The sequence below is a fragment of the Cornus florida genome, unplaced genomic scaffold (genome assembly GCF_030987335.1).
Source record: "Cornus florida cultivar Cherokee Brave unplaced genomic scaffold, ASM3098733v1 CherokeeBrave_3.0.0_Hap2_Chr09, whole genome shotgun sequence".
Classification (NCBI taxonomy): domain Eukaryota; kingdom Viridiplantae; phylum Streptophyta; class Magnoliopsida; order Cornales; family Cornaceae; genus Cornus; species Cornus florida.
In genome coordinates, this window is record NW_026775579.1 from 81,309,649 (window position 1) to 81,332,782 (window position 23,134).

Consider the following 23,134-nt stretch of genomic DNA (forward strand, 5'->3'; position numbering starts at 1 on the left):
AACTCATTGGTAACCGTCCCGTCTCAACCCAATGTACTTACAAGCAAATGTTTGTTTGTCTGTCCAAAAACCAATCACTCCACTATGATAATCATTTATTATCGCAACATACACATTCCAATATAGTTTAATAAAACCATATGTGTATAAATCACAAAAATGCTATCATAAAACCCAATAAAGATAGACAAAACTGCGATCATAAAACCCAATAAAGATAGACAAAACCGCTAGTTCACTTTATTAAGAACTTCTTTAAATCATAAACCTCTAAAAGAATAATTGTCAAATATTCTTCAACATACTACTAGTGTACGTGTTTAAATCCGTATTACACTTTTATCAATATCTCACTACTACTAGTAATCAAAATTATTCTTAAAAGAGCATTCATCCCTGAACTCCGATACCCTCTAGCTTGGACGCTCCTGTATCTCGTCCATCCTGATCTTCTTCGGGGTCTTCCTCTCCGCTTGGCTCAGCTTCGAGCACCACCAAAGTTGTGTTAGGTCCACAGTTTGGTGGCCAATCTCGCACATCAGAAACCTTCCTTGATTTATACTCCGAAGCAACACCTATTGGAATGAACTCCTTGTTCTCCAATTCTGCCTTCTTGGTCGGCCTTCGCAGAGGAATCATCAAAGTAACCTTTTTTTTCCGTAGGTCCTTATTTGCTTTCATCGCGGACCACATCATTTTCTTAGTGCCAAACATTTTGAAATTACAGAATGAGATTGATATCAGTATGTTCTAAGCGAACTGTAAAGGAATACAACGAATCCTAAACTTAAACTCTAAACAAGAGAAATACGTTACGCAGAAGTCTTATACGATAGAATCCTATAGACACTTGAACCTGGAGTGCTCTGATACCAACTGTGATACCTCTCGAATCCGAGACATGGGTTGATCAGGCCCAAGCCCAAACCCGAGGGATACCAAACAATCAATATGTAAATGAACACAGATTTCAAAATGAATTAAGAAATAAATAATTAAAGGCTGAAAGAATTCTAAATTAAAAATCCTTAAAAATTAAAAACTTGACATCTAATAATCCAAACTCTCCATTAATTAACAACTCGGGAATCTATCCTGTGGACCCCTAATAATATCCCAAATTGAAACTGAAACAACTGAAATAAAATCTAAAACCAAACATGGAAAGTAGTCCTACGTAGTCGGAGGAATAAGTGTTTGTATCTGCTCTGCACAACCAAGCTCTAACCTTGGAACTGACGAACACCAGAAAAATAAGAGAGTGGGTCAGGCCCACATGCAAGTCCTATTCTACTACGATCCATAAAGAAACTGGATACGCAGATACAACCTAGATAGCTCAACAATATCTAGAGTAGTCTATATATGTATAAGTACACACTATAGGATGCTCACTAGTCTAAAAGGTCTGTTTCAGCCTAAGTAGAGATACCATACAAATCGCATATAATATGGTCATGTGTACCTAGACCTACCAAGAAACAACAACTACGGTCCAACTATCCATCTTAGGCGATATACGCACCCTAACCATGGTCCTAAGACTCAAGCTCATACCATGGCACCATAACATAAATATATAAAATTCGCATACTCCTAATACAAAATATCATCCGTCTGGTATAGTGGCCTGATATATGTATAACAATCTATCCAGAAACCAAAGTAGGTCATTCAATTATTTTATTGACATAACACCAATATGAGTAGGACTTAACCTTTATGGTTAATCCATACCTCAATCCAGAATAGGTAGGACTTAGCATTTGAACTAATCCATCCCTAATATGCCACCGTCCCATACCGGTGCATACAATCCTCCAAATAGTATAGTTAATAAAACAACACTATATAATCTACAACTATTCTCCAAAATATGCATCAATATATTAACACATATATATCAATATCAGGCATTCATTATAGAGCCTAAAAATCATATTCCAATAATGTAAACTGCTAAAATAAATCTAAGCATTTACATCCTCCAAATTGTCTATAAATTGATGCAGTTAAATAACAAGGTGAATATCAATTTGTTCCAACATAAGCATGGTTAATTTCAAGTAATCCATGATACTTATAACCCTGTTTAAACATGATTAACCAATATTGAATCACATATAAACAATTCTCCAAGTTCCAATGTGTAAGCTGATTAACAATCAAAGTGCAACATGTAGAAATTTTCCCTGATTTCACACTGTCCGATCCCTAATCCATTTATGAATTATTGTTTCCCTATATTTCACAGGTCTATGGGAATCATATACATCAGTTAAAGTAGTTTAAACGAATTTGAAACACCCTGCACAGTCCAAACAATGCCTTAAAACCAATGGTATGCAATTCTGGGTGAGAGCAGGCTCTCACAAATTGAGAGCCTACTCCCTAACTTAGGGAGCCGGCTCCCTAACTTAGGGAGCCTGCTCTATGTAGCTAGTAGCCGGCTCCACACCACTTGGAGCCGGCTCCATTGATGAGGGAGCTGGCTCCCTCCTTTTGGAAGCCCTCTCTCTCACTCTCTAAAGCCTTTCTGCATTTTCTGCATTTTTGGCGATACCCAGGCCTTTGTAATTCTTTTAAACACTTGTTCTAATGTTTAATCAGTGTCCCAGAATAATTATAAAGCATCGACATGCATCAACGACATTAATTAAACTAAACTTAAACTCAAACAAAACATGCATCAGTTAACAGAACTGTAAGAACTTGCAACCCAGTTTAATTCAACAAAATTAAATATAGTTAAAACATGCATAAACAACTTGTTTTAACATTAATTAAACCTGCACAGAACACAGGTTTAGGGGAAAGAGTTAGAACAAGACTTGCCTTTAGGTTTCTGTTCAAAACCTTAAACCTACGTCTCTGTATTTTCCAACCACTTCCTAGACTGCAGTACCACTTCTCCGTTACTCTTGATTTAACCCAGAAGCACCTCGTCTCATCTTTCTTGAACCTCTCTATTTATCTCTCAAGTTTCTCTCTCAAAACTCTCTGTATCTTATTGCCTCTACAATTACGTGTTTAGGGTTCTAAAACCCTTGGCAACCTCATACTCAAATATATATAGGCTTTGTCTTATGAAAACCTAATTCTAACACCAAACTTAATTATGTCGGCAGACCTAACTCCCGTAAATTCATAAATAAACAAAACCCTAATTTACAATTAACGTACAAAATACAACAAGTTAAACATATCAAGAAATTCCACCTAAGCAAATAACGAACTTACACGCATAATTAAAGTAAACAATTAAACAACTAGGCAAATAATCAAATAATTAAATAAAACCAATAATTAATTAAAAAAAATTAAACAATTAGACAAAACATATAATTAAATTAGACAATTAAACAATTAGCCAAATAATCAGATAATCAAGTAAAAATAGAATTAAATAATTAATTAAATATCAGGACTATCCTTTTAAAATTAGGGGTGTTACACTGTCACTAACAAATCAAAACAATCATTGACCTTTGACCCTACATTGTGCTTAAGAGGGACTGATTCAAGAGAAATCGTTGGCCAGACCATTCTCATCATCGATCCGGTCTCAACACAGACGTCGTTCCTGTCCTCGGGTTCAAACCTCAAATACAATGTCACAGAGTCCACAATACAATCACGGAATCCACTCACTATCAATCCATCACTTTATGTAACCTTAACGACTATACAGTCACATACCTGTTCTAAAATCCCAACTATGCCTTGAACACACAACTCATAACAAGTGAAAAGCAACATAGCACCAAATACTACAATCATCAACCAGCATAAAAGCTCTCCGATCTCCTCAGAATACCCATACTAGGTAGATAACTCCATAACATCATTCAATTCAGTTCTGACCACGTCAAAACGCACAATTCGACTATGTAATGCTTGAGATCTCAAAATCAAAGTCAATCTTTATCATTATTCCTAAACAAAATCCCACCTTCACCTTCTCTAATCACGTAATTTTAAGGCGACATCAACATTTGTCCTCAAGACATTATTTATATCAAACGCCTATAAAAATATCCGAGTGTGTGACTCACATTACATCACTTAGGTCAAGACTATACATAAGAAAGTGAAGGGCTTCAATTATTGGACGAAAGATACCATGTATTTGGGACTTGTTGAGTTTGAAAATATAAATAAAACAAAACAAAGTATTTATGCACCGATTATCAAATTGAATTATAGATGATTCCACGCAAATGGGGCTTATTGAGACTGTAAATGAAACAAAATAAAGTTTTTATTCACCGATAATCGCACGGCAGAAGATTCCATGCAATGGGGCTTGATAAGTCTGACAAATAGAAGAAACAAATTGGAGTACTATTTATCACTTGCCAGAAAATGTATATATATATTATTATAATAGAAGCTGAAAATGTTCAACTTTGGAATTTGAGCAAGATGAGAATTTTGGATTTGCAAAATACATTCATGTATAATCCCATTTGTGTCTTATCTATATACGGCAATAATAGTGATGTTAACTGGATTACTACTCACCCGACAAGTATCCTCTAATAAGTTGAAATTAAGTTGAATCCCTTTTCACTATCACTTACAATAGATGAAATTAAATATTATTTTTTACAACTATGTCGTTTCAAGCGTTTTAAATTATTAAACAAAGGAACTTGGTGAAATTGCTTGGATTGGACTTGCATGGTTCTAAAACACAACTCTTAAACTCCATTTAATCCAAGCACTAGGACACACCTTGCTTCCTAGTCTCCTCTAATTGTGCACTCTTTGGTGAGAAAAGGATGGAGAAGTTATTAAATTTTTATATGGATCATATTGTATAAATGTTGAGAGATTGTACTGTATAAAAGATAGTTGAATGTTTGACTGAAATCCCCCAAACATTTTGAACATTATTTTTTCTCATTATTTTTCATATTTCCTTGAATGTTTGAGAGAATGGATAACGTTTGTAGAACTTTTCTTGTCCCATATGGATACTGTGTGATATATAATTCCTTTTATATCTTACAATATAAACATGAGGCTATGTTATTGGTTGTATGGAATTGAAATTTTGTAATTAGCTCCGTTTTTTTTGACGTAAAATATTTTTTTTGAAAAATATTCTTCTATTCAAGTAAAATATTTTTTTATTTTTATTTTGTTGGTGTTTGGCAAAGGTCAATGTCGAGATTGAGGTCGAGTCTATCGGGTGGGGTATGTAAAATAACTTGCTAAAAATTGATGGATAAGTTATTTTTATTAAATTTTAATATTTTTTTTCTTCGTAAATATTTTACGTTAACCAAGCACCAGAAAATAAAAAAATATTTTTTGAAAAATATTTTACGTCCAAACAAACGGAACCAAAATTGGTTGAATTAAAGAAATTTTTAGTTCAATTTTTTGTAATTTTGAATCAAATTTTTTTTCAATTCCACTAATTTCAATTTTAGGACTCCAAATCCATAATGAATATAGTCTAAATAGTTTCAAAATTATATTCAATTGCAAGGTACTGGTTTCTTGGATCCAAGTTATCAATTCTATGCAAGGTACTGGTTTCTTGAAAAATTTAATGGAACCGAACTTAACACAACTATAAATAACTAATTAATTAATTAATTATTTTATTTATTATTATTATTTTTAAGGCAAGAAGAATCTGTTCAACGAGAGATCTAGGAGAATCACCTTCAACACAACTTGCATGAGAAAAGGATGGAAAGCATCAAAAAAGCAAACATCAGCTTTAAGGAAAAGGACAGAAAAATTGTGATCATGATCCAACAAACATTGAATATCCTCCTCTGTGATTTAATGGCCATAATTGAAATTGGTCACATTAATTTGCTTCTAATTAACCACATCCACCAGCATCCCACACAATAAAAGGGACTTTGGTGGACTGTAATTTCATATTGTATGTTTCAGAATTATTGGGGGTGCATTATTGTCTCATCATAGGTTATGTAAGCTTGAATTAGATCAAAGAGCAGCCTTTGAAACTTGACTATTCTAGATTATAGCAGTCAGTCAAATAGAGTTAGGGACTGATCCAAGTAATAAATATCCAGTGGGGCAATTATACAAATGCCTCTGTAACCTTAATTTCTATTAGTTTATTTGTTTGTATTACCATGGTAGAGATTGAAAACTACAAATTTAGATGTGATGATTGCTCCCTCTCTCTCTGTACAAGAAGTATCACTGAGTTATAATTTTAGGACCTGTTTGATACGCGTCGTGTCTTTTATGTTTCTATTTTTGTTGAGTACTGTAGTAATGTTTTTGAAAAAAATTCGTTTGGTAAAAAATGAATTTTTTTTATTTTATAATATCGAAACGTTTTTGTATAGTGACCAAAAATCATTTTGATATATTTACATGTTTTTGCACTATACGACTACTGTAGCAATAAACAATAATCAAAATTTTTTATTTCTTATTTTTGAAAAACTCTTAAATGACCTTTTTAAACTAGTCATTATATTTTTTAAACTTGTAATATTTTTTTACCAAACATGTTTTTATGTTTTTGCTTTTAAAATTTTTACAACGAATAAACATTACAAAACATGCTTTCAATTACTATTCAAAACAGCATAGAACAAAACAAACACTTATTTTGTTTTGGATTTTAAAAAAATGCAAAAACAAAACGCATACCAAATAGGCCTTGAGTAGTATATTTAGTGTGTTGTGATTTTTTTTTTTTTAATAATGAAAACTAGTTAAGAACAATTATAAATGTATTTGAAAAAAATATTATCAATCTATATTTAAGTTAAGAGAAGTGATAGATCTTCCGACTTCAATTGCCGACTACTCCTCCGAATATAACGTGGTTGGGAATGAGTCGAAAAGAAAGAGATGTTTACGGGAATTTTTTTAAGAGTTCTAATGGATCCAATCACGCTATATTCGTAGGAAGAGTCGACAATTAACATCGAAAGACCTATTATTTTTCTTAAGTTAAATATGTTTTTGGTTGAAAACTTTTTGTTGGAAATTTTTATATATATAAATAATAAAAAGTATTTTATGGTCCTATGCACTACGTTTTTTAAAATATGATTGTAATGTGATTATTGATACTTGATGGGGTGGGTTGCACTTTTCAATTTAGTGGTCTAATTGGAATATGGTTTTATACTGTTGAATTGTGATTTTCTAACTTATTTGATATGATTTAATTCTAATCATTGATATCTAAGTTTTCATGATAGGAAGGAAAACTTAAATATATTTATTTGTATAGAAACCGTCCCCCCTTTTGTTCTTATATATAATGGATTTAAAACCCTTATTCAGTCCTATCGAAGGACAACTCTCATTCAGGTAAAACAATAATGTTTTGTGGGAACTTATAGAGGAATACATGAATATTTTAGAAGTACTTGGCGGTTTAATTATTAATCAAATACGAGACAAGCTTCTACTCTTTAATTAATCAAAATATTCTTAATTTCTACATAAAGTATTGAAATAAAACACGGATTTGTAAAAATCAAAATAGTAAAAATTGAGTTATATAATCTAGTGTACTTGAGTCAGTGTATTTGAATTAATAAATAAATAATTATTGATATTTGGAATCGCACCAGTTGCCTAAACGTTTTTTTTTCTTTTTGCGCTTTAGTTTCCTCGGTTTTCGTGAGTGATCAATTAAATGTAATGCCGAAAATTGTGTGCATTTATATTATTATATACATGGATAAGTAATTGATTTATATGTATTATAGGATCATAGAAAATTTTGTTTTAAAATATTGTTATCGAATTTTTTATTTTATTTTTTAAAGCATGATCCAATTTGTTATGCAATCGTTTTCTTTATAAATTATGTACGCGGAACAAGAATTTTTTTAAGCAACCAGTTTGTTAAGCAATGAATCAAAATTTATTTCTTTATAAAGCATGCACCAAGAACGAGGAAGAAAAAGTCAATGAAATTAATTGTGAAAACTTGAATGCTTTGTAAAGGCATTTTTTATGTTGTGCACGTCGAACTAAATATATATTATGCATTTTATAATTGAGAATTTTATTGAAGTTTGTTATTTTATTATATTAATTTTAATGATATAATTTAAAAAAATTTGGTTACTTTTGAATTATATATAATTAAAAGCGGCTTTGGTGGACTGTAATTTCATATTGTATGTTTCAGAATTATTTGGGGTGTATTATTGTCTCACAGGTTATGTAAGCTTGAATTAGATTAAAGAGCAGCCATTGAAACTAGACTATTCTAGATTGTAGCATTCAAATAGTGTTAGGGACTGATCCAATTATACAAATGCCTCTATAACCTTAATTTCTTTTAGTTTATTTGTTTGTGGCCTTACCATGGTAGAGATTGAAAAATACAAATTTAGATATGATGATTTCTCCTTCTCATGATACAAGAGGCACTGAGTTTTAGGATATATTTGGTACACGTTTTGTTTTCTGTGTTTCTATTTTTGTCGAGTACTATAGTAGTGGTTTTGAAAAAAATGCGTTTGATTCTGTGAATAGTGATCAAAAGTCAAAACATTAATTTAGTATTTGTATATGATCATGACAAAAAGACAAAGAGCTTATGAGAAAAATCATGAATACACCTAGTGGTAACATTATCTCTTAAAGGATTATTTTTGCCTAGTGGACATTGTGAATTTACAATAATACCCTCACACTATACAACATATTAGTAAAATTAACTTGACTATTCTATTTTTGTTTTTTGCTTTTTTTTTTTTTTTTTTGTTTTTTTGTTTTTTGTTTTTTTTTTTTGAAAGTTTGACTATTCTATATTGTAGTAGTAAAATAGAGTAACAAAGGGTTTGTTTGGTTGACTTTTATGAGAATAATTTTTTATTTCTAAGAATTAAAAATAAAAAAATTATACAAAAAAAAATGTTTGATTGTATGAATTGTTTTATGAAAACTAAGTTAAAAAAAACGTCTGTTAGCCACCATCTTTTATAGTTCTTGATAACAATTGTCCCAGAATTTTCTATTTTTTATTTTTTTGGGGGCATATTCAGATTGCATTATTCCCTTTAACATTATTCAGTTTGACATCAATTTTTTATTCAAGACGAGATATATACACTGCTCCTCCACAGTATTCATCAAAATGGGAGGAAATGACGAAATAAATTCAACACTATACTTCACCTACAAAGCATATTTAGCCAAATTTTTTAGTTGATGTGGAAAAAAGCATTTTTAAATGTTTGATAATATATTACATGTACTATTTACAAATAAAGCACTTCACAATATTGTTTAAAGAGCTTATATTACTAATTTTATAATAATATTTTTTAATAAAGTGTTACTATATTTGATGGTAGATTATAGCTGAATTATATTATAGGAAGGGGTTAAATTATCATTATAAAGTATAAAGAGGGATTAAATTGTCTAATAAAAAATAATTACTTATAAGTATAAAATCTTAGATTAACAAATGAATCTAAATACAATTTTTAAAAATAAAAACACAATTGAAAAACAATCCCAAACTAACTCAGAATCTAACATATTGCCGAAGCCACAATTGAACATCTTCAATTTTCTGTTTGTATTATTAAGTTTGAAATACATTCAATTTTCATTTTTATCTTTATGTCCAAAGATTAGGCTACAGAACTTGACAACTTTAAACCGTTTGAAAAAAAAAAAAAAAAAATTTGACAACTTTAATGTAATTATTTTGTTTCATTTTGAATGTAGATATGATGGTCAAATGCCTTTGAAACTTAGTGGTTGAGTTGTTTCGATTCTCAGTACCTCTAACTTTTAAAATGTAGATACAACAAAAAAAAATAAAAAAATAAAATATAAACTTTTTAAATATATTTTAAAAGTATTAGACACATAATAGGAATTCCTCATGAATTATGATTGGGGGATGGAGAGGAAAGACAAGCCAGTCGTGTTTCTTAGAATTTCAACATGATCAACAAAATACAATATAAATAAACATCACTATATTAAAATTGATAAATGCCACGCATAATCATATAAATACAGAATTAAATAGACGGAGACAATTGTATGTACCATGCACAATAATTAGAGAGAGAGCGTCATTTGGAACCATACTGTATTAGTCAGCAAATTTTAAAATAATATTATTCTGCATATCTCACAGTTGTACAAAATCTTTTGAATATTGTAGTATAAGGAAAGTAAAGTAGCCGATAAAAAGACTTCCACATGTTTTGCAAATAGGCTTGCAAGTTTAGGATCCCTATTTTAACTTTTCATAACAATTATACTGTATTATTACTGTTTGTTTGTTTTTTTTTTTTTTTTTCACTAAGTTAAATTTTAATGTTCAAAACTTGTAAAAAATGTGTTATGAAATATTCTATACGTATTTGATACGCAGTTGAAGTATTAATATTAAATACATATCCGAATGTATCCAATAAGTATCGATATCCGCAAATACGTTGGCACGGATCTACTGTTTTTCTAGTGGAAGATAAATTTTAAATTCAAGCCAACATAACATTAATGTATATAGATACTAAGCCAACAAATGATCATAAAGATAAGAGGGATAAATTTATTTGGGGCAGAAGCATGAATGAGGAATAATCTTCAATGACTTCCATGTCCCAGATTTTATGAGACCCAGATTTTCTCACCTTCTTCTAATCGTATTTAACAAGAGAGCCGAATTACTTTATTATTAATTGATTATTACAAATGTGGGGATAGAGTGAAAAGGAGCGGTAATTATCATTTGGATCCAAAAAAAATTCAACCGGGCAAGAATGTAAGTGGAATATTTGAAATTGAAGTAACATGAACAAAATATACCATTTAAGCTTTATTTGGGGGTAGAAGCAGTCATTTGGAATATTAAACGAGGAATTATCATCAACGACTTCCATGTTTTATAGTGAGTCAGTTGATATATATATATATATATATATATATATATATATATATATATATATATACAGTGACGGACCCAAAAAATTTGGTGAGGGGGGGCGAATTTTTAATTTGTGGGTACAAAATTATATTATGGGTTTATTTTTGTAATTTTAGTAGGGTTTTTTTCATAAATTTTAAAAAAATTTAAGTATAAAATGAAAAAAAAAAAATCAGTGAGGCAAATTATAATTATAGTGGGGCAACTTCATAAATTATCAAAATTTGAAGTATAAAATGCTAAAAAAAAAAAAGAATCCAGTGAATTGTAATTTTAGGGGGGGCATTTTCATAAATTTTAAAAACATTAGGGTATAAAATGAAAATATTAAAAATTCAGGGGGGCATCTGCCCCCCTAGTCCCCTGCTGGGTCCGTCCCTGTATATATATATATAAAATAAATAAAAACAAAAACTTGTCCGCGCGATATATATATATATATATATATATATATATATATATATATATATATATATATATATTGCGGACAAGTTTTTATTTTTATTTTATAATTTGTCAAGTTTTTATTTTTATTTTATAATTTGTCAAGTTTTTATTTTTATTTTATATATATATATATATATATATATATATATATAGTGTTAACTTGTGGCTCGAATTTTCTTTGAGTTTGCATCGCAACATCTGAATCATTTATGAGACACTCGCGGACAAGTTTTAATTTTTATTTTATAATTTGGCAAGTTCCGACTCAATTTTTATTCTTCATTGTAACTGGTATACAAGGGTGTTAGGATTTTTGTATTATTTATGTAAAATAGTGAAAAGCAAACAGTATGGTACCCCAATTTATTTATTTATTTTTATTTTTTTGTATAATAAAATCTCTTTATATATATATATATATATATATATATTTCAACAATGGTGGTGTAGGGTCTCCCGATCTCACATGAAATAGTCTCAAGAAGATTCAAACTCCTGACCTCCAAATTGTGAAGTAAATTTTTGCTATTAAGTTATTCCCTTAAAATTGAGAAGTGATAATATATATAATTTTTTTTTTTAAGACCTTTTATATATATTGGCTGGGCCTTAGGCACCTAAGTTGCCTAAGCCTCGTCTTCGATTGTTTCATATTATTCAGTTTTGCATTATTAAATTTACATTATTCAGTTATATGTTACTCGTTGTCCATTATTGTTATTGAGTTTGACCAAATTTTCAATTTGCATCACTTTATTTTATTTTATTTTATTTTTGTTTAATTTTAAATGATCACCATCATCATAATATTAAAGATTACGCTATTAAATTATTAGATTGTTTCATATTATTCAGTGTGCATTATTTTGGATAGAAATTCAGTTTGCATTATTAAATTTACATTATTCAGTTACTTATATGTTACTCATTGTGCATTATTGTCACGGAGTTTGATAAAATTTTCAGTGTGCATTATTTTATTTTATTTTTGTTTTATTTTAAAAGATCACCATTATCATAATGTCAAAGATTACGTTATTAAATTATTCGATTGTTTCATATTATTTAGTATGCATTATTTTGGACAGAAATTCAGTTTGCATTATTAAATTTAAATTATTCAGTTATATGTTACTCATTGCTAAATCACATAAAATAGGAATGGGTACAAGAGCGAATTCAAAAGTAAAAGTATGAGAGCGGTATAATTAAATTATAAATAGTGATAATTTAAGTAAAAGTGCAAAAGTAGTTAAGTTTGAATTATTTTATTTTATTTTTGTTTTATTTTAAAAAATAACCATCGTCGTAATGTCAAAGATTACGCTACAGAACGTGGCAACTTTAATTATGTAATTATTTATCCCATTTTTGACGTGGGACAAGGGGACAAAACTGAATATGTGGTTGAAGGACAACCAGCCATGCCTCTTGGAATTTCAATAAAAAAAATAATAATAAAAGTACAATATAGATTAAATAATAAAAGTACTTATTATTCAAACGAAGAGAAAATTAATCATTCCGTATTGATTCTTGATTCTTGATGATACGCCTAATAGAATGGATAACATATTATAAATGGTAGATAATAGACTATCTAGACCCATAAAATAAGGTAAGGAGGGACAATAATGAAATCTTTTAATAATTTTAGGAGGGTTAATAGTAACATTTTAAAGATATATAGTTAAAAAAAATAAATTAGTAAGGTATATTAAAAATAAAAGAAAATTTCAGAAAAAATTTTAAAAAAATTAGTTCAAATTTATATTTGTTGTTCTCCAATCCTTAATTCAAGATACACGATGTTGGGTTTTCTTTCGAGTAGCTAGCTTAGTAAAATCAGAATTCAAATCGCAAGTCACGTAATCCTTCTGAACAGATGTCACTTTCACACTCCGAACATGTTTCTACTCAAATTTTCACTGTTTATGACCTAATTCTACCGCTCTTCCGCTTCTGCTCTCGAATTCGCTTTCGCTCCCGCTCCCGCTTCCGCTTCCGCTTCCGCTCCCGCTTTATGTGATTTAGTCCATACCACCACGAAACATAGCATAAAAGAAGTTGGATTTCGTGCCTTGCTCTTACTTTCTGTCTATATGCATTTGGAAATCCACTTATTTGTGTCGGGTTTAGTATATTACTAGGCCAACCAAAGCTAACGCCCAGCCTAATTTGGTCTTAACTGGACAATGGGCATAGCCTGGTCAACCAAAAACTCCCAACCTGGCCCAGTTTACCTGGGGCAGTGGCTTTAAACTGGGCTCTGAGATGGGCCGGCCGAATGAGGCATAGTCTGACGCTGATCATATATGTACCTATATATATATATGTATTTACAATTTTACTTATGAATTATTATTGCATTGATTTGGCTTATTCCCAATTTAGCCTCTTAAACAAACTGGTATTCATTTGTTAGCATTATTATTTCATTTCATGAATTAACTTTTCCAATTTAAAGATGCCCTAGACAAAGTGAACATCTAAAAGTAAAGCATTAAAAAACATAATGAGATCGAGACTCACCTGAATGCATCTATTTATCGTTTTATTGAAACTTATAAACTATCTTATGTAAACTATATAAAAGTAAAGCATACCCTCATATAACAGTTTTCTGCAAGTTGAAAAAAAAATATTTTTTTGCGTCATTGTCATGTCTTAAGTGTCCTTCACTTTATGATCTTAGGTTCAAATTCCCTTCCTGCTAATTACAATAACTACTAACTATTTTTGTCAAGTCGATCAATATATATATATATATGAACTTTTTATAGGAAAAAATTACAAAAGCATGGAGTTTCGAGTCCCTTTTCCACTTATATGAGTTAAAGTTAATATATTTCAGTAAAATGGAAGCTTGTAATATATTTTAGTAAACTGGAAGCATGTAAAAAATTTAAATTACAATGACATGGAAAAAATACCTCCCACAAAATTTTGAGTAAATTATGTTTGACCTTCTACGAGGTTTGGATAAATTATATATGGTAAAACGTTTAGTGTTTATTACTTTGACCTCCTTTAAATTTGTTTGTCGGCTATCAAAAAATGACTTCGAATGAAAAGTGAGTAATGTCTTTATATTGTAATAATATATCATATTACATTTTGTACAAGAGAAATGGTCATATTATAAAATTTAGTTAACAAGTCTGTTATAGAGAAAACGTTAGGGGTGTATTAAAAGAGAAATTATTAGATATTTTTGGTCTATTTACACTTAGTAGACTAGTTAAATACAAATGGCATCATAAGAGTGTATTAATAAATACAAAGTTTTATGATCGAAGGGTTTTAATTGAATTAGTCTACCAAATATCAAATAGATCAGGACCATCTAATAATTTTTCGTATCAAATAGTATACTTATATGTAATTTGCCCAAACATTGTGAAAGGTAAGCATAATTTATGTCATAAAATTTTATACCCAAATTGATCTTTTTGTTTTTAGTATGAAATGACTGAACTACCCTCTCGTACTCTTTACCAACTTAACCCATTTATTCCATCAAGGAGGAGAAAGAGAGAAAATGGGTGTTAGAAAAAAAGTTAGAAGTGCGAATGTTCAAAACCGAGCTTTCAAAGATAACAGGAGCAACCAACGGCTAAGTTACGAGGGCATTCACAGAAAATGGGCTAGTGAGATGAGCAATATAATCTATTTTATTCCTAATTATTTCTCTTAGTGCAGGCGGGCGGGTGAGTAAAATAACCCATTTTATTTCTCCACTCAGTATTTCTTTTCATCAAGAAGAGTGCAGGAGAGAGAATCAAGAAAAGTGCAGGAGAGAGAGATAGAGAGACAGTGACAGAATGGATAGTGGGGTGAGCAAGATACTCATATTTGGGGGAACTGGATATTGTGTCTTGTACCAGAGATTCATTCCATCAGATTTTGGTTGTGAAGAGGACAGAATAATGGCTTTGCCCCCATTTCAAGCTTGCCTTGACAAAAAGAAGAAGATTAGAAGGGTAACAGAAGAGGCTGGGATCCCTTATACGTATGTCTCTTCAGCTGGTTTTGCTGAATACTTTTTAAATCATCTGTTTCATCCACATGACCAACCAGAGGAACTTAGGACTTGTTTGGTGTGGAGGAATGAAATAAGATTGGAATGGAATGACTATTTTCATTCTCTAGTTTGGTTATTCATGACTTAAAAAAAGGAAAACTAATCTATACATATGTAAACCAAATAAATAAATATATATATGCATAAATATATATTTTTGATGTATATTTAGAAATTGAGAAGGGAATATCAAGAAAAAAAATTGACTTTTATTGAATCTCATTATTTGAGAAAAGTGTGTCAGTAATCACATTGTTCAAGTAAAACGATTTTTAATAATATTTTTATGTACTTCTTATTTTTTTAAGTAAGGAATAGAATGCGCATTCCTCTTGTTGGAAAGTGAAATGATTTTGATGGAGAATTGTCATTCCATCTTTAAAATTACTTTCCAAACAAAAGAATGGAATTAAAAGCATTCCATTCTACTTTATTTCATTCTGTTCCCACCTACCAAATTAGCCCTCTACAACACTAGTGAAGCAAGGGTATTTCCTTTTTCAACTATAGAATAAAGGACTTCTCTATTTGTTCAGTTTTTTTAATAAATATTAGCTTTCTATTATCATATATTCCTGAACAAAAAAAAACTCTTTTCGAAGAACTTTAGTACCTTCATTTAAGAAGGTGGCCTTGGTGCAAGGTAAGACGGCGTAAATCAAACCCTCTCCAAATCTTGCCGTGATAGTAACTTCGTACACTGGGCTAGCCCTTTAGGAGCCTCATTAATATTGTTTAATATATGAGCTCATTTTTTTTTAAATCTGTACTATTGTCATGCATAGTGGTGTTTGCATCTGAAGAAGACATTGCCATTTATACAATTAAAGTGGCAAATGACCCAAGAACCTGCAACAAAACAGTCTTTTTCCGGCCTGCACACCAATATTATGTCTCAACTAGAATTGGTATCGCTTTGGGAGAAGAAAACAGGTTGAAATCATAAGAAGGTTCATGTTTCTGATGAGGAGATTGTGAAGCTTTCAGAGAGTGTTTCTATACCATTAATTTTCTAATCGAATTAGTATAATGTTTTATATGCTAATCATTGATAGTGAAATTAACCCTAAATAAAAAAAGAAATTTATTTAAAACCACGAACTAAGAGTCTAAGACAGAAGACAGAGGGACTGATTGGGATTGTTTCGTATTTTACGATGTACGTAGTATAAAATAGGTGCTAAAACTCGCAAACCTGCTTCTTATGAAGTTACATCACTCTACACTGATCCACTCTCTTCTCGATCTCCTCGCCCATTCAAACCATTCTTTTTTTCTTTTCTCCACCCCTATTTTCAGAGTTTTCAATACATTCATCCTTGAACACCGATTGCCATACCTAGTTTATCAAGAAATTATAAAATCAGTCTTCAACTCTAAAATAGAATTCTAGTGAGAGACTTCATTATTAAAGTAATTTTTCTAGGACTCGATTGAACTTATCTGGCATCATGGTTTGACAAGTTCAACCGATCGGACTCAGTTAGACCTATCCGTCATGCTTTGACAAGTATGATAGGTAGGACTCAATTGGACCTATTGATCATCATGCTTTGACAAGTGCAACCGGTCGGACTCAGTTGGACCTACCTGACATCACACTTTGACAAATGCGAGCTGAATTTAGTTGGACCGGTCAGACTTTTCCAGAACAACATCATAATTTCGGACATACTCCAATATAGACCTCTGCTCTTATAATTCCAAACTCTTCACAAACTTGTCTTTCTCCACAGCTATATGTTTTTTTTTGTAACCTGACCCTGAATATCCACTATGGCCACCTCAGTCATCTTGCTCTCGATCAACTAAGGCCAGCCGCGAACCATCCCCAGCTTCTCAATCGATTTCAAGAATGGCTTCAATTGACGAGAAAAACCGCAAAAAAACTTCCTTGTCCATCTTAATTGGAACTGGGTAGAGAATTGCAGAAAAAAATAGCAGACACAATGCTTATGCCACTTTTTAGTTTTTACCACATAAATTGCGTGAGTAGTATTACTATCTTCAAACCTACTCCTCCATGTTCAAAGTTCAAACACGTGTATGCATCTATTGGTCATTTTATTTTTTCGTGTCAGTCTTATTAATTAGTAATTTCATTTGAGTAAAACATTACTCTAACATAAAAATGGAGGAGAATTAGTTAGAGATCTAAGCATTGATTAGTAATTTCATTTGAGTGAAACATTGCTCTAACATAAAAATGGAGGAGAATTAGTTAGAGATCTAAGCATTGATTAGAAATTTCATTTGAATAACATAAAAATGGAGGAGATTTAGTTAGAGATCTAAGCATAATGCCTGCGGTATGAAAAATGAAACTGTTGGATATGTTTCTTCATAGGAGAAGTTACCAAAGTAGAGAGTTTCAAGTCCCTTTTTACATTGATATGTAGTCAAAGTCAATATATTTTAATAAAATGAAATCCTGTAAAAAAACAAAAAAAAAACAAACAAACGTGACATAGAAAAACGCCATGCACAAATTTTTAAGTAAATTATACTTGATCTTCTTCTTCATATCGTTTATTGTTTATTACTTTAATATCTCTTAGTTCCGTTATCGAAAAGTGACAAATGTGCGGAAAGAAAAGAGCTAGGGTATTGATCTTTTTGCTTCTTAATATGAAAGGATTGAAATACCCACTTTACACTTCACAACCTTAACCAATTTTTTAATCTCTCCACTCATTATTTCTCTTCCATGAGTGCAGGAGAGAGAAAAAAATTGGTAGTGGGATGAGCAATATAACCTATTTTATCCCTAGTTATTTCTCTTCCATCAAGAGTGCAGGAGAGAGATAGAATGGCGAGTGAGGTGAGAAAGATTAAAAAAAAAAAAATCACCTATTTTAGTCCACTACTCATTATTTCTTTTAGACCTAATTTGGTGCAATGGAAATGGATAGAAAAGAAAAGAAAGATAATGGCGGGTGATTAAAAATATAAAATATAAATGATAAGAATAAAATGAAAGAAAATGGATGATTTTGGAAGTATAGACCCAAGACTTAAATAATAACTTTTTATCCTCTAAAAATAGAAAGAAAATAGAAGGAAAGGTTAACGTAATATTTTTAATACCAAATTCATCCTTAAGACAAAATCAAAATTACACTTGTTTTAGGGCACGTTTTACCCATATATATATATAGTCTCTTGGTTGTCTTTTAGCAGGTGAATATTTGTGTGTAGTTGTTGCTTCTTCCTAATTGGAAGCAGGAATGGTGGTGATGATGAGGAGGTTCACCAATTCCGTCGTCGTGGTGGTGGTGATGATGAGGAGGAGGAGGAGGATGATGAATTGTCAAATACAAAAAAATTACGATGGGTTGGCTTCATTTTGGAAGGCCAAATTGGTTTATCAACAAGGATGGTATCCTCCAATAAAATATTTTTCCCTTTTAATGCCTTTGTGAAAGTTCACACGCACAATATATTGAGCCGAAAATGATACATGTTTTTTTTCCATATTTTAATGCGTTGCTTATAAATACTTGACAAAAAATATATATTTCACAAAAATGATTTTGTCAGGAGCTTTCATGTTATGGAACATTTAATTTGGACTATGCTTCATTAAAAAATATATATATTGGTTAATTGATTTATCTTTTATAGGTAATATTTAATTTGACTCTTATGCATTGAAATAGGATAACATGAGAGATATTCTTTTACTTATCTAACGTACAAGTTAAAGGTATAAATATGAATTCTAAAGAACAATAAATTTGTTAATAAATTTTTATTTATTTTTAAATTACATAATTTACAAATTTGTCTTTTAAAATATAAAAGGGAATAATAATAAATTCATTAAACTAATTTTCTTTTTTTTTTTTTCTAAAACATAATTATTATCTTTTCCTTTCTTTTTCTTGGTTAATCAACCAAATATGATAGGAAGTTAAAATTTTTCCTTCCTTTTGTTTATTTTTCTTCGTAACTAATGTTATAATTTTTTTTTTTCCATTTTTACTGTACCAAACAAAGCCTTAATTAATAAGTACGCAGGAGAGAGAGAATGGTGAGTGGGGTGAGTAAAATACTTGTAACCCAATATTTTATCTCTACCCTCCTTATTAATTTTCGTCAATAAGAGTGCAGGAGAGACTCACTACTTATCTTCCATGAAGAAGAGAGCTGGAGAGACAGAGAGCTAGAGAGAGAATGGATGATGGTGGGGTGAGCAAGATGCTCATATTTGGGGGAACTGGTTATTTAGGTAAGAAGGTGGTGAAGGCAAGCATGAAGATGGGACATCCAACATATGTCTATGGAAGGCCGCTCACACCCAATACTAGCCCCTCCAAATTACAACTACACCACGATTTTCGATCCATGGGCGTTACAATCATCCAAGTAGTTCAATTTTGTCATCATGGTTTTCAAAATTTTCTATATATATATATATATATATATATATATATATGCACATGCTATATATCATCTATCTCATAAGTCATAATTGCAGGGAGAATTGGACGAGCATGAGAAGATTGTATCAATCATGAAAAAAGTGGATGTTGTGATCTCTACACTTGCAATCCCTCAGGTTTTGGACCAACTTAAAATTATAAATGCCATCAAGATTGCTGGTAATATAAAGGTACACTTATCTCTATTTCCATGTAATAGAACCCGCCAAGTCTTCCCCCAACACACACACACACACACACACACACATGTATATATTTCTTCCAAATATAAAGCAACATGCATATTCGATTTTAACACTTACTCGCGTGTTTTTTTATTCAATTTTTACTGTACTAAATTATTGGTTAATTAGATAATCACACATAAATTAAAAACAAGTAAAGTTTAGAGTGACATTGAATTTCAATGAGGAAACCAATTGAAAAACTTTGAGAATTTTTGCACTGTCTAAGCGTAAAACATTTCATTTTATATGAAGCAAAGTACACCGAACTTCGATTTAGACTCACGCCCTTTCACTCTACCAAGACTCAATCTATTGAACAACACACACACACAACAATATATATTTTCCTTCCAAAGATAAAGCAAACATACACATATATATTTGTTTTAACACTTGGGCCTAAGCAAAGTAACTCTTATTTTTTATTTTTGCACAAAGCACTATATTGCCCTTAGCAAAATACTTTTAACCTATCAGATCATCTGTCTTCAACAAAAAAAAAAAAAAAAAAAAAAAATTCAAGATACACTTTATAAAACTTACATCCACATTTTATAAAATAAACTTCTTTTTCCTTGTTAATCAATACAATAGAAATGTGTTTGTAAGTGTGTCAGAGAAAAATTTAAGCTCAAACCCATTAATTAAGACGATTACATTCTAAGTTCGTGAACATTTTAAAATTTAAACTCAACACACTTGGAACTCGCATGCACACACACATATATATGCAATCATATATTTTAAAAGTAGTTGTTAATATTGTATAAGAGTCAAATGTTTCAAGTTCAAATTTCATTGTCACCGTAATAATTAAAATTGAAAAATACGCATTGAACCAAAAAGAATGTCAGACGTGAATTGATGATTGTTAATAATGATGTATATAGCAGACCTTAGGACTTTTGGGTTTGCTTTGTAAAGTAGTTGTTGAAAGGTTTCGAGAGCCAAGAGGCGGAGACACAAGTGATATACCTCTAGTGACCCTAGAAAAAAAAAAATGTGGGCCCACCTTTTGGCCAACCCCACATCAGTGCTATATGCTCGCTGCACTCTTATCCTCTTGTCGCGTTGTAATGCATGCTAGATGGTTTCTTTTATTTAGCATCAAGGCCAAATGATTTGTTGTAATAAGGGTCATTTGTCTCACATCGAATCCGAATGGAAAAGTGATTGGGTATAAATGGGTGGGTATGCAGCATTGTTAACAACTTGAGTTTAATTTTGGATAAATGGGCAAGCGCCCACCCGTTACACTTATCCACTTGAACCAACCCTTTGAATTTCATTAATACCTATTACAAAATTTCCATCCACATTTTATAAGATAAACTTCTTTTTACTTGATAATCAAATGTATTATATAAATTGAAGTCCCCACCTTAAGTACATCAAATTTTTTTATTGTGCCATGTGTGTACCAGAGATTCATTCCAGCAGAGTTTGGTTGTGAAGAGGACAGAATAATTGCTTTGCCCCCATTTCAAGCTTGCCTTGACAAAAAGAAGAAGATTAGAAGGGCAACAGAAGAGGCTGGGATCCCTCATACATATGTTTCTTCAACCAATTTGCTGAATACTTTTTAAATCATCTGTTCCATCCACACGATCAACCAGAGGAACTTAAAATCTACGACACTGGTGAAGCCAAGGGTATTTCCTTTTTCAACTATACAATAAAGGACATTTTTATTTGTACAGTTTTGTAATAATAGCAACTTTCAATTATCATAGATTCGAAAAGTAAAACTATTTTCAAAGAACCAAACTTTAGTAGCTTTATTTATGAGGGTGGGTCTTGCTGCAACAGTAAGGTTGCTCTAATGTGACCTGGATCTAGGTCACGGGTTTCAAACAGGAAACAACCTCTCCTATTGTAGATGTAAGATCGCATACATTAAACCCTCTTCAGATCCCGCAGTGGCAATAACCTCATACGTTGGGCTACCCTTTTAGTAGCCTCATTAATATATGTGCTCATTTCTTTTAATCTGTAATATTGTCATGTATAGTGTCGTTTACATTTGAAGAAGACATTGCCATTTATACAATTAAAGTGGCAAATGACCCAAGAACCTGCAACAAAACAGTCTTGCTCCGGCCTCCACATAATGTTTTGTCTCAACTAGAATTGGTATCCCTTTGGGAGAAGAAAACAGGTCGAAATCATAAGAAGGCTCATGTTTCTGATGAGGAGATTGTGATGCTTTCAGAGAGTAAGAATTTGTTTCTATACCATTAATTTTTCTAATAGAATTAGTCTAATGTTGTATATGCTACCCATTCATAGTGGGTACACTATGATCTGTGACTTGTGGCTTTATCTTGAGATTTTAAGATGGTTCAAATTTTAATTTTCTTGCAGCCTCAAAACATCCGCATAACGTACGATCTTCGATCATTCATAGCATATTTGTGAAGGGTGACACAACAAACTTTGAGCTAGGGGAGGAAGACATTGACGTGTTAGAGCTATATCCAGACTTTGAGTACAAAAAGATGGACCAAATCATTGATAGTTTTGTTGCTAATCCACCAGAGCTTGAGTTTACAGCATTTTGACCAAATCATTGACGATTTGTGGAACTAATAAGATTGACCTACAATCCAGTTGCTTGTTGCTGTGCATGATCTCCGGTTTGCTGCCGTTTGGTGGTTTGTTTTTAGCTTTCAATGGCGTGCCTCTCTATAGTTTTGTGGCTTGTTCAGTTTATTTGTTTTCTTATTGCAAGTGTTGTTTTTGGGGTGTGACCTTTTTGTTTCGAGTTTGTTGGTTTGCTTTGGGAAGGTTGCCTCCTTTCTTGTAATATTTATTTAAAACCACTTATGAGAACTAAGCGGAGGAAGATGCCAATAGTATGTAAATGAACTCTCTAAAATGCCATAATGCAACCAATATTCAAGTACAATTTGGAGCTCAAACACCATTTTCACCTAGTAGCAATTTAACATTTCACCTATGCAATTAAGCTTTTTTCCTTTATTTTTCTTTGATCTTCGAC

The 23,134-nt window shown here is 31.2% G+C and overlaps 1 pseudogene; it reads left to right on the forward strand.

The window, feature by feature from the left end:
- LOC132272969 (eugenol synthase 1-like) overlaps positions 1 to 22,694 on the forward strand; it is a 38,358-nt pseudogene extending 15,664 nt beyond the window's left edge.
- The last annotated feature ends 440 nt before the right edge of the window (positions 22,695 to 23,134 follow it).